Source organism: Vicugna pacos, chromosome 13 (genome assembly GCF_048564905.1).
Source record: "Vicugna pacos chromosome 13, VicPac4, whole genome shotgun sequence".
In the NCBI taxonomy this organism is placed as follows: domain Eukaryota; kingdom Metazoa; phylum Chordata; class Mammalia; order Artiodactyla; family Camelidae; genus Vicugna; species Vicugna pacos.
The window spans coordinates 7,642,636-7,655,193 of NC_132999.1; the positions used below are offsets into that span (position 1 = coordinate 7,642,636).

Below are 12,558 nucleotides of genomic sequence, written 5' to 3' on the forward strand. Positions count from 1 at the left end.
AAAAATAAATAAATAAACCTAATTACTCCTACCACCACCAAAATGAAAATAAATAAATAAATAAATAAAATACAGATCTTTCCTCAACTCATAGTGGGGTTATGTCCCTATAAACCTAAGTAAGTTGAAAACATCTAAGTCAGAAATGCATTTAACACACCTAACCCACCCAACATCATGGCCTAGCCTACCTTAAACGTGCTCAGAACACTTCCATGAACCCACCGTTGAGCAAAATCATCTAACACAAAGCCTATTTCATAATAAAGTCTTGAGCATCTCACATAATTTATCGAGTACTGCACTGGAGGGGAAAACCAGGTTACGGAGTTGTCAGCGCACCGGTTGCTGACCCCCGCGACAGTGGGGCTGACTGAGAGCGGGGCTCACTGCCACTGCCCAGCACATGAGAGGACCATCCTGCACACACCCCGCGTATCGCTAGACCCAGGGAAAATCAAAATTCAAAATTTTAAGTAAAGTTTCTACATGCACATTGCTTTCACATCACTATAAAGTCAAAAAATCCTAAATCAAACCACCGTAAAACGGGGGCCGTCTGTATTGGAAAATTCAATAGTTTATCTATAAAAACAATTTATAGTTTAAAATACTGAAAAGAATTTAAAACTTTTAAAGTATTATAAAATGTGAAATTGTATGAAACTATATTAAATATATCTGATAAATTTGCTTTTAAATAAAAACAGGATTGGCTAAATAAGCAAATTTGACATTTATTTTCAAAGTACTGAAAATGCAAGATAATTTTTTCCTTGCAAAATTTGTCAAGGTAAGCGTCTATATCTACACATTTTCCCAGCAATATTTTGAATTTGAGAAAACAGTTTCCAACAGTTAAATTCCTCCTAAAAGTGATTTTTTTAAAAAAATCAAGGACAGCATAAAGGTACAGTACACTTTTATCACCATTTGAAACAAAAAATGAAAAAATTAAAACCTACACCTCTTTTCTCTTCCAAAATTATGGGACTGACAATAGCAATGCCAATTTTGGGCTTATGTCACGTCTAGATGAAAAACCAGCAAATTTCACACTGGGAATTAAACTTCAGCCTTAGTTTGCAATTAAGGTATCTGATATTGCTTACAATACATGCAACATTGCAGATTTATTTCTTTTTAGTATTTCTGATTTACTGAGGCTGTTGAAAAACCATGGTTACTTCTCAATCCTAACTTTCCACCCTTTCTCAGACCAGCATTTGCAATTTAATAGACTTCAATATACAAGTCAAACAATGTTGACAATAAATCTAAGCAGCTCATTTACAGAAAGATATTTGAATTTTAAATGTGAAATTTAACAGGTTTTAATAATTAGACTCTGTAAATAGTACAATATATATGGCCGTCCTAATTTGGGAAGACAGGCTTCTCACATAACACTCATCAAACTAAATACAAGAAATTGTTCTGGCATTTCACTAAATTAAAATCTTGAAACCCTATAGCAACAATGTACGAATTTAGATTTTATTAATACTTTAAATCAAGCCATACTTATTATTCAGTTTCATATAATGCAATTTATAGTATTTTCTTCTATGAATGCAAGAACACAATGAGATTTTAATCAGATTTTAGTATTAGTCCCTAGAAAACATTTGGAAGACAGATAACCATCACCAGTAGCCCCCCCTCCGAAAAAACTATCATTTCACAATTAAAAGGCAAAGATAATCCACCTGTGAAATCTAATTACCCACTGAAGAAAGAAATTGCAGAAGAATGGCTCCTTGCCTGCCAGAAAATATCCCTGATGATAAAATTTGAGCCACCTTTGCTAAAAGTTTATATGAGGTATTAGTTACTGTTCACAGGTTGCTTGATGATTAGATGGTTACACCACAGATTTGTTAAAATATTTCGTCAAAATTTTTCTTTACATATTTTATCTTACGGCCATTAAAATCTTTTAAAATAGTTCTATTATATTAAGATTTCCTTAACCACTAAATAAAATGAAATTCACACTACAGTGTCAACAATCACATTTAGTTAACTTCCCTTTATTTCATGTTGATTACCTTATGCGAATCTATATTTTCTTCGTAACAGATCCACCAGCAGAAAAAGGTTCAGAAGCCAGCCTTCCTACCAGGATACAGTTCTGACAAGTATCCTCCACTGACTTCCTTTTAAAACTGTGAATACATGGGAGGATCCTAATCTTTGGGACGATTTGGGGGCAGGGATTTTACAGCTGTGATTGTAGATCGGGGAGAAAACCTACCAAAAAAATTAAAACCTACTTGGATGGTTTTCATACGGTAATTCAGTCAGGATTCAGATCATAAGAGTAAAGTGAGGAAAACAATTTATTCTTTTTAGTCACATAGTAAAATTGGAAGCAGAAAATACTGGTATTTTCAGGTGAATGGGGTATACATCAACACTGTTTGTTTTCAGTATCAGAACATCAATTTTGATAAAGCCAGTCAGGTCAGTCACTGACATATCAGCTAAGGAAGATAGCAGGAATAATACAAAACCCAATAATAAAAACATTATCGAAAGTTCTGAGCAGAATTGAGAATGGAGGAAAAGAGAATCTCCCGAGCAAAAATGACAGAAAAAAATAAAACAAATCTAAAGAGTTGAAAATGGATGTCAAAAGACAGGCCACTTAAATTTGTGAACCAAAGTGAACCAAATTTAATCCACGTCAATAATGATAACAATTATTTACTAAGAGCTTTCCATGTATGAAGCTCTAGCAAGCACTGAGAGAACTGCATCATACAAATTTTCTCTATTAAATGGAAGCAAGAATACTTATGGATTACCACAGAAAAATGAGTGCTAACTCTTTTACCTTTATAGTTCCTATGGTTTCCTCCACAAGAGGAAACTGAAGCTGGTTAGGTCCTAGTGCATTTTATTGTGATCTTCATTATCAATAATTGTTTATTGAAAAATACATTGAGAGCTACTCTGAGTTAATCACTAATGATAGGTGCTGATAGGTGCTTTTGATTGCTGTTCAGCCTTGTCACCCATAATTAACTAGATATAAAGGATAAGTTATAAACCTAAAAGTTACTGCTGGCTCTTAAGAACGAAAAAGCTATTGAGGAAATGACTTCATTCTTCTTATAATGAACAAGACGTAGCTGGGAAATTTCCTATATACCAACAATATCTAAGTTCATAATAATAAAAGAGAAAGTCACAATAAAGATAAATTGAAATGAATTTTTTTTAAAGCTTTCAAAGAGCAGGCTGGTAGCTAAGGAAACATAACAATATCAAATTAGTTGGTTAAAGAGCTGTTTAAGAATGTTACTAAAATGGCCTGGAACAAAGAGACTATCTCAACAGGTCTAACCATGACAAAAGTTATTCTTTCACTAAATAAAGATTTCTCCCTAACCAAATTATAATAGCTGACTTTTATAGCCTTGATTAACTTCTAGAAACCTCATATAAAACACAAATAAACCAAAACCCCACACCATAGAGCCTCAAATCCACAAAATGAAAGTTTTCTTTTTAATCAGCCCTTGGAAAAAACATGACTACCACTTAAACATATGCAGGTATGTACTCAAGAATCTTTTTAGAGACATCTATAAAGGAAGCAAAATTATATTTTTTCACAAATCACATTAAAAGCATACATATTAACTATTAACTTGAAATAATTTTTGAGCAGCTGATTTTCTTTAGGTATAAGGCAATACCTCAAAGTATTGTCACAAAAATGGGCTCATTCCTCCTCCCCTGCTCTTAAGCAGGCTAATGAAAGGAATGAATGGCTTGCATGGTTCCATAAGGACCCAGGGCTTTGATTCCTAGCTCTTCTTCTACCTCGGGTTCAATCAACTGCCAAATTCTACCCTATGGTTACAAAACTTTTCAAACCTGTCTGTTGCCACTGCCCCTTACCTTCTAACCAGGTTTCTATTTCCTCCAGTATTTCCTTACGTTAGTTCATAGGTTACACCACCTTAAGAGTTAGCAATTAAATATAGGACTTCCTCAGTTGAAGATATTAACAGCTTTTCACAGCCTTCATGTTAAAGTCTAACCTTAGTGTACAACAGGCTCTTCATAAACATGCCCCAAACATCCCAGTTTCATCTTCCACTTCCTGTGCAATTCACACCCTGCATACACATTCTCCTTAAGTTAACCATTTTGTGTCTTTGTTTTCCCGCACCTTTACCTCTGATTTTTCCTCTTCCTCAAAAAGCCTGCATCTGCTGAAATCCTCCTCCTACATCAGGTCTACTTAAATGGATCCTCTTTCTTCCATATTACTCATTTGGAATTCACTCCACCTACCATATATATCCACAGCCTTTCCTCTACACTTCAGGTTAGCATGTCATTATAGTATACCTTATAATTATTTGTGGAAGGGTCTGTTTTTCTGATGAGATAAGTACCTACAGAGCACAGTTCTTACACAGTACATTTCTTTAGGCAGGGCCTTAATAAATGGCTGTTGATTTTAAATGAAAAGAATTATAGCCCAGAAGTTAATGGATTAACCAGCTGAAATGTACTTATAGATAAAACTGTTCTTGTAAAGGGTAAACACAATCAATATTTAAAAATACAGACTTTAAGACCAATGGAAGCTAATGCATACTTTTGGTCTGGCAATTCTGACAAACTCGGTACTAGAAGTTCCGTCACATTTTTAAAACCACATGTGCTGCCATAATGATCTCTGTGGCATTGTAGGAAACCAAAAATAACATCTTGAAAGTAAAACCCAAGGCACTATAAATACTGTGAATTATTAAACTAAATCCAAGCCATTACCTGTCATTTATACACATTCACCTTTGTCTGGAATGGTTGTTGTGAACTACAGACGCCTAATGTATTTCGAGAACGTATCTGCATACAAACGATCCAAATTTCAAAAGATGATTTGGGTATGACTTTTATTTTAATTAAACTCTCAAAAGAACTCTTTCATAGAGTAAAAATTCTCTACTACTGTGCATCTTAATATAATTTAATTTATCAAAACTAGGAGTAAGAGGTAGGATAATGGCAAAAACTGGATCGCTCTAGCGTGGGGGTACCTTCTGGTCTTGAGAAACCTATAAACTGCACAACATAGAATGATGACAAGGCTGCCCCAAAATTAAGATTTACTTCATTAAAATTTACCTTTATGATCTTAGTTGTACCCTATAAACAAAAAACTGGTTTAGGGAGTTTGAGTTAGATAATAGCCTTGAATATAAGTCCATTCCAAAAATGGAAATATTTGCCTCTCAACTAAACAATCAAATACACTTTTAGGTATCTGCACTATATTCTGACAGATAAAGATAAGTTTATGATTATTATATTTATAATTTAGAACAATTTTTAATTTTTAACATTAGTAATATATATACATATATATTAAACCAAAAACTATGCTGTTCTAGGTATATTATTCAATTCTTTATTGGTTGTGCTTGCATACAATCAGTAAAACTCAAAGTCCATATAAAGGAAGCTCAGTATTAATGATAGGGAGCTTCCAATTTTCACTGAATTGTTTGTTAAAATATTTTTTAATCTATTCATAGATTTTAATCCATTCATTTGTTTTCTTGCAACAACAAAAATGGACTAAAGTTCTACCTTTAAAACTGTTTTTATACCACCATGATAGGTGATTTAAAAAAATTTTAACCTAGATGTCAAACACTTAAATCTCATTAATTTTTGATTGTATGTTAAAATGATGTAGAATACTGAAGCTTAAATGAGCCTTCAGCATTAAAAAGTCAATTTGATAAGTAAGGAATTAATGTTCAAGTAGATAAGCGGAGCTTTAAAAATTCAGAGGGTTATAGTTGTGATACTGTCCAAAAATTAACCTTTATAAGCATTGCTAATGAAAATTTTAACTGTTTAGCCAAAATGACATATCGTTTCCTGGAATACTTCCTAATAATTTTAGTTTGACTTTCTAACTACCTGAATTATTGATACCTGTTATAGTTCCCTGTCTAAAAGCTTATCATTATACAGGGTTGCATACTTTCCACTCTTTCTAAATTTCTTTTATGTAATAAATATGAAATTAATGTCAGCATATTAAAATAGTAAAAGTACTACAAAAGTATATCTAAGTCAAGAATTCTAATAGAGATGAGAGAAAATCAATAGACACTTAAGCCTTACACACAACGCAATAATTTATGTTTAGATAACAGAGAAAGCCTAATTTTCAGCCAGAAAAAATGAAATCAAGACAATGCTAAATCCTGGCCAAAAACCAATACATTTATTTGCCTTACCATATTTTTGTTGAAACAAATCTAAATAAAACAAAGTAGGATGAAAGGCCAATCAAAAGCATCAATTGTACTATGTTGTTACCCATATCAATCCTTTTGATACAAAAACTTATCTTTTTAAAAAATATAATTTTATTCATAATACAAGTTTAATTATAGGATGGCAGGATATATGCATTCCTCAAATAATATATTAGATCATATGGAAACACTCTGAAGACCATCACCATGTAATGAGACTCCACATTAAACTATACACTGATACTCATCACTAAGTTTTTATCCTTGCTCTCTTTAGGTCAAACAGCAGCATGCTTGGGAAGTCAAATGAAAAACTGTTGATTTAATTTTTTTAAAAAGAGAAATAAGGCCTTCAGCCGTCGATTCAGAAATGAACATGAAATTATTAAAACATCTGAAGAAAACAGTATATCAGAGAAAATATCAAAAATACAGAAGCAACATACAAAATACCAAAATAGTGTTGAGTACAAAAAAAGAAAAAACATTATCATCAATTTTACAAATACATAGGAATTGTGATGAATTTATTCCTTAAAAACAGGCAAAATCAATTTTAATAAAGCCTAACAAATTAAAGCTATATTTTAGTTTATTTTCAATTAAAAGTTAACATCTTGGTGAGTTAACGACAACCCTCTTGCTACGTTTCTGTTGGTTTTCACAGAATTAACAGGCAATGTAGAGAATGAATCCTTTAGTCTGTGTAATCTATAAGATTCTCAATATTCTTAAAATACTTAAGCAATGGTTATGCTACAGGGTTTCTCAAGTTAGTGCTGTTCTAATTCTTATTCTCGTAATTTTTTAAAGAATATCCTTAAACTATTAAAAATCAATTCTAAATGTCTTTGAAAAAATCAACTCCAGAAAATGTGGATTCTAAGATAAGATTTGTTCTTGGTTTTTTTAATCATGTAATATTATTAACTGAGTAATACTTGTCTTAAGAGTATCTATTCTCAGTTAATGAAATCAGTTATAGGTTTCCAGGCTGAAATGTTGAGAGAACGTATGCACTTAACATTTTAGTAAGCCAATACAAGAAAATGAGTGAAAAATAGAAACAAATGGGAGGTGTGGGAGAGTGACTACGTTATTAAAATAGCCAAGTATGAAAGTTACAATTGACCATCAAAGTTTATTATAATTCTATGTCACCACGATTCTATAAAGTATTTTATAAGCACTAATCAACCCTAAATTCCTACAAAGATACAAGTGCTTTTTGAAATGTACTCTTAAATACCTAATGTGCTGCAGATGTTATGTGAATCACACATAGCAGACTTAAAACAAAGATTCTCTTGAAGTGTAATTCAAGTAATTTCCAAGGGCTAGGTATTTATTTTTACATTTGTTATTGTGGGCTCATAATTACTACTGAGAGATAACAAAGCATTTATTACGATGCTCTGACAAGTAGTAAAACACTGGGCTAACCTATTCCCTTGAACCTCAACCAACTTTTTATTTAAGGCCACTGATATGAGTAATAACAACTATCTTCCTGCTTTGACTTACGTTTGGTCAAAACAAAAAACCTTTTGAATCAATAACCTGATTTAAAGAAAATCAAATACAAATTTTTAAAAAATCATTATATAAAAATTCAATGAGTAAATGGGTTTTCTTTTCCTTCTTAAATATAAATCTCAAAAAAGCAGTTTTACGAATCATATTTATATTAAAATACGGAAACCACACAAATATGAGAGACAAAATTATCCATAAGTAAAAAACATCAGTATTTCTATTTTGAATTTCTGATAGTTCCCTAGGTGTTTTGTTTATTTCTGTACAAGGTAATACAATTATGTTTAAACTATTGGAGATAATTTATAATATCCTATTTTCTTTTTAAAAATGAATAGAAATTTGATATTCTAGAATCTTAACACTTTCATCCTTTAATGCAGTTTTGAATTAGCAATATGTGAATGTCACAAAACTATACTACACAAAGTAAACAAAATAAAAATAGTCTTTTATAAACCTTTGCTAGACTTCAGTTTGAATAAGTCTACCAAACAGACAAAAGGAAATGCCTTTGAAACATAAAAGCCAAAAAGAAAGTAATATTGTTTATTTTTATAATTAAAATGAAAACAGTAGTTTTTAAATCCTGGTTATTAGATAATTTAAAATACATTTAAAAATTATTTTCCAATACAGTTATTAAAACATGCAGATTCATAGTTTTGCGTTCCAGACTCTTCAAAGAGGTACATATAAAATTTTGAATAAATATTATTTAGCGTTTATTACATGTTTTGCTAATTTTCGTTTAAAATGTTAACATGTTAAAATATATGACTCGGTTCAAAGAGTATAAAACATTTCATCTATTTTTTAATAGGAACTTCCATTTTTATAAAATTTACACTAAAAAAGACTGTTTCATATCTATGCTCCTAATACATTACCCTCATCTGGAGAATTATTCTTCATATTATATTTTACTCATAGCTTATTTAAAAAAGCAATCTGCTCATATAGATGCAGGAACAATTAACAAATACATATTTACTCAACATAATATACAAATGAGAGGGTGTTTTACCGTAATTCATGTTCTTTTTTTAGTATACATTCAAGAATGCTTAATAAAAATTTCTTCAGTAATTTATAAAGAATGTCAGTATTTTAAACTGAAAAGCAGCTGCCAATTAACTTCCTCGTCATAAGCAACGCCAGTATAATAATACTTTTACAATAATGATTTCATTAACTTTTCATTAACACATTTTCTTTACAATTAATTCAAATCTCATTATTTTAAAAATCACTCAGCAGTCTACCTTCAGATTTAAGATAAAACAAATAGCACTTACCCTAGCTGTGCCTTTCCAATAACCTCACAGAAGTTATGCACTCCCTGACAGTTACTGTTCCTCACGTAATAATTTTCCTGGAATGAATTCTCTCTAGTAACCCTTACCTCACTGTGAAAGGAGGTGTGGAATTTGAGGGAAAAGGGTAAAGAACTGTTATATCAGATTCCATTATCCAGTACCTATCATATTTAGCACCAACTATGATAAGAAATCTTTTTATCATATTATTTAAGGCGATGAAAAAAAGCTGGCAGTACAGGATACCCAGCAATAATTCTACAGAAAGGAGCATTTGGACACTTTTGAAAAACATACCATCATAATCCTATTGAAATGTAATTGCTGTTGCTAATATTCTTACCCTGATATGAAAATGTTCTGCATAAATATAGCACAGACTTGTTAAGATAATGTATGACCATGCTGAGAGGGTAATACTTATACAAAAGCCAATGCCAGTGCCTTAAATCTCTTCATTAGTCAACAGTTTCCATACTTAGAGGGTCATTCTGTATAACAGTAATAATCTTTTCACATTGGTAAAGATTAGCTAATAAAATAATAATTCCACAACAGTAAATTTCATTAAGAAATAGCCTTTTAAAGTACAAAATAAGTACTTTTATTTGTCACCTCATTCCTTTGTAAACTCAGAGAAAAAATAAACTATCACATCTCTTTTCAAGGATGCATAAGTAGATAACCTTTTTTTCCCAGAAAAATTCTTAAGTAATGTTAGTATTCAAAAATGTAAAATTAAAATAAAACGATTCATTTCTGGTAGAATTTAGCACAATATCCCATCCTTAAATTTCCTGGCACAATTAAGTATATGCAAGTAATGTGAAAAATCTGCTCATCACTAAAGCCATCCAAATGCTCCTAGAGGCTTTCCACCCAGATTACCAAAACACCTACTTATAAAACTCTCTAGTATTTCTAAATATCCAGCTAATAATTTCTTAGAAATTTAGTTGACACATGGTTCACAAACAGAAATCAGTTTTTAATCAAGCACTGTCTATCATGCCTGCAATCATTTTTTACCAAGTTAGACAGCAGTTTTCTACGTCACTTAACGTTAGATCCTTCGTTTCCCTGTTTAAGTGTCACTGCACTGATCGGTCCTTTATTGCAAGCAAAAGTCACTAATGTAAGGTGATCATTTTTGTTTTTAGAAAAGAGCGTAGCCAACTCATCTAATTAATCTATTAATAAATGTAGGGGAATGTAATTTACTCCTTACTGTTTAGTGACCATTTTATATTGTACATAATCTGGAAAACTAAAAAATTCAGATCTCTTTCAACAATTTTGGGGTATTAAATAAGAAAGAGTTCTGCAGCCATCCTCCCAGAGCCAATTATTAAAAAAATTAAATCTCAAAACAAACCGGATTCATTATTTTCATTATCTCTCAAATTATTTTTACTAATTAAGAAAAGCAAAAAGTATTTATAATCTGTGAATATAGGAAATGATAAATATCTGGCGTATAGTATATTAAATTTCACTAGAATTTGACTAATCCCACAATGCTTTATTTTCCTTAGAACAATTTTTCTCAAACAAAAAATTTAAAATATATTAATAAGATAATTTCAGAAGAGAAATTATCCATTTATACTGCCCTGATTATTTTATCTCATATGCAAGCTCCCTCTACAGGTAATAATAAGGGTTAGCAAAAATATTTGAAACATGCAGGCAGTTGCCTGCGTAAAGATGCAGGTCACCACTGTATAAAAAATACTATTATCTAGCATTATTCCCTCCTCTTTACCAATTAAGTGATTAAAATAACTGCTCCTGAAAATTTGTGGTTCAACATGATTATTCTTGTCCTTCATCTTGGTTAAGAATGCAGCTCAAGCAGGCAGGATACATAAACTTTTCACAGTCACCCAAGAGCTACTACCTTGCTTACACAGCATCAGCCTGAAATGGCAGACCACCCAAACAAAGCTGCCCCACCCACTTATCTGCTGCATCTTCTGATTGCAAAGTAAGCAATAGAAAGCAGCATCTTAGATTTACAGTGAAAGACAAAAAAAAAAAAATCAATTTTAAATGACTACAGTAACAACTACATTTTCTCCTTATTTAGAACAATTCATAAACTTAAACCAGAAAGTATTTACCTCTGAAAAATAAATATATTTTCATTAATAGAATACAAAACAGGAAAAAAAACAGTACAGGATACCCTGTCCTGTTTGAACTGGTTTGCAAAATGTTCTTTATCCCTCCATAATATCTTTCCCAGAATCTGTTTTAGATTTCTATTTACACTCTCCTCTTTCACCATATTCCTTTCCCCAGGTACACAGAGTTAAGGTGCATCTCTGCCAAGGGGGAACAAAAAAGCAAAGAACGATTTCAAAATCTTGGGGGTAAAGTGTTGCCCCAAAATTGTTTCTGGACAATGCTTGATGCTCTCCTGCTTTAAGACTCCCCACTTCCAACATGCATACACCACCTTTATAGCATATACGCAGTGACTGTAAATTTGAGGCAAATTCAGTTTGACTTACCTATAAATGAATTGACAGGCTTATAAAAAGTGATTTTTTAAAAAAAACTAAGATTTTTATTAAACAAAAAAATTATCAAAGATATGCTAACTCATGCTAAAATGTATAGAAATATCATACACAGATATTATATTTCTTTTTTCCAATTAAACAAAGAAAATAAGGTTAATGGGAAAGACAACTTATAATAAGCCGGGTTTTTAGTGAGTTATTTACTCAAAAGAAAGAAAATTTTGTTTCACTTATATTTTTAAATATTCAGGCTGTAGACCTGGTTTGAAACCAAAGAAAATATGAAAAGAGGCCTCCATCAAGGCTATGGATGACAAAGCATTTGTAGCAGAAAAAAACAAAGGGGGTCGGGTGTTCCCCCTCTTACTCATCAACACAGCTATCAAGAGGAAGCACATAATAGTCAAATGTCTTTCACATGACAAACAACTCTGAAAAGGACAAAAACAGCTAAATGTCCTTAGTAAAAGTGAAAATATCTAGAACATCATAATTTTAGTATAATTTTTATTTGTTCATGCAATGAAGCAAAATGAAGCATTTTTGAATTACGTCCATCTTTTATTAAATGGAAAACAAGGTATATAAAATAGATCAATTCATTATTTAATACATTAAGAATCCTTTATCAGTTCTATGAAAATATGTGCAATCACCGGGACACAAACGTATAAGCTTACAACATCACCAAAATTAATGTTTCCCAAACTGTCTTGGACATTAATCATAGAAAAGCCAGGAATTTGAAGATTTAAAACACATCATAAGCATCTTGGGATTAAGAACATAAAGAAAATGCTATATATAAAATGTGTTCTGTAATTTCTAATCAAAAACCACAGAAATAAACAATAAAAAAGGGTAGGCTTTTAA

The 12,558-nt window shown here is 31.4% G+C and overlaps 1 protein-coding gene across 19 annotated transcripts in view; it reads right to left on the reverse strand.

The window, feature by feature from the left end:
* ADGRL2 (adhesion G protein-coupled receptor L2) overlaps window positions 1-12,558 on the reverse strand; it is a 461,330-nt gene that overhangs the window by 155,618 nt on the left and 293,154 nt on the right. Inside the window, exon 1 of one of the 19 annotated variants that reach the window (XM_072974134.1) lies at window positions 2,052-2,073. The exons of the other annotated variants lie outside the window; for them this stretch is intronic. The gene's annotated coding sequence lies outside the window, so the exon portion shown is untranslated. Of the gene's footprint in view, window positions 1-2,051; window positions 2,074-12,558 lie in introns of those variants that run through there. 19 annotated transcript variants of the gene reach the window in all.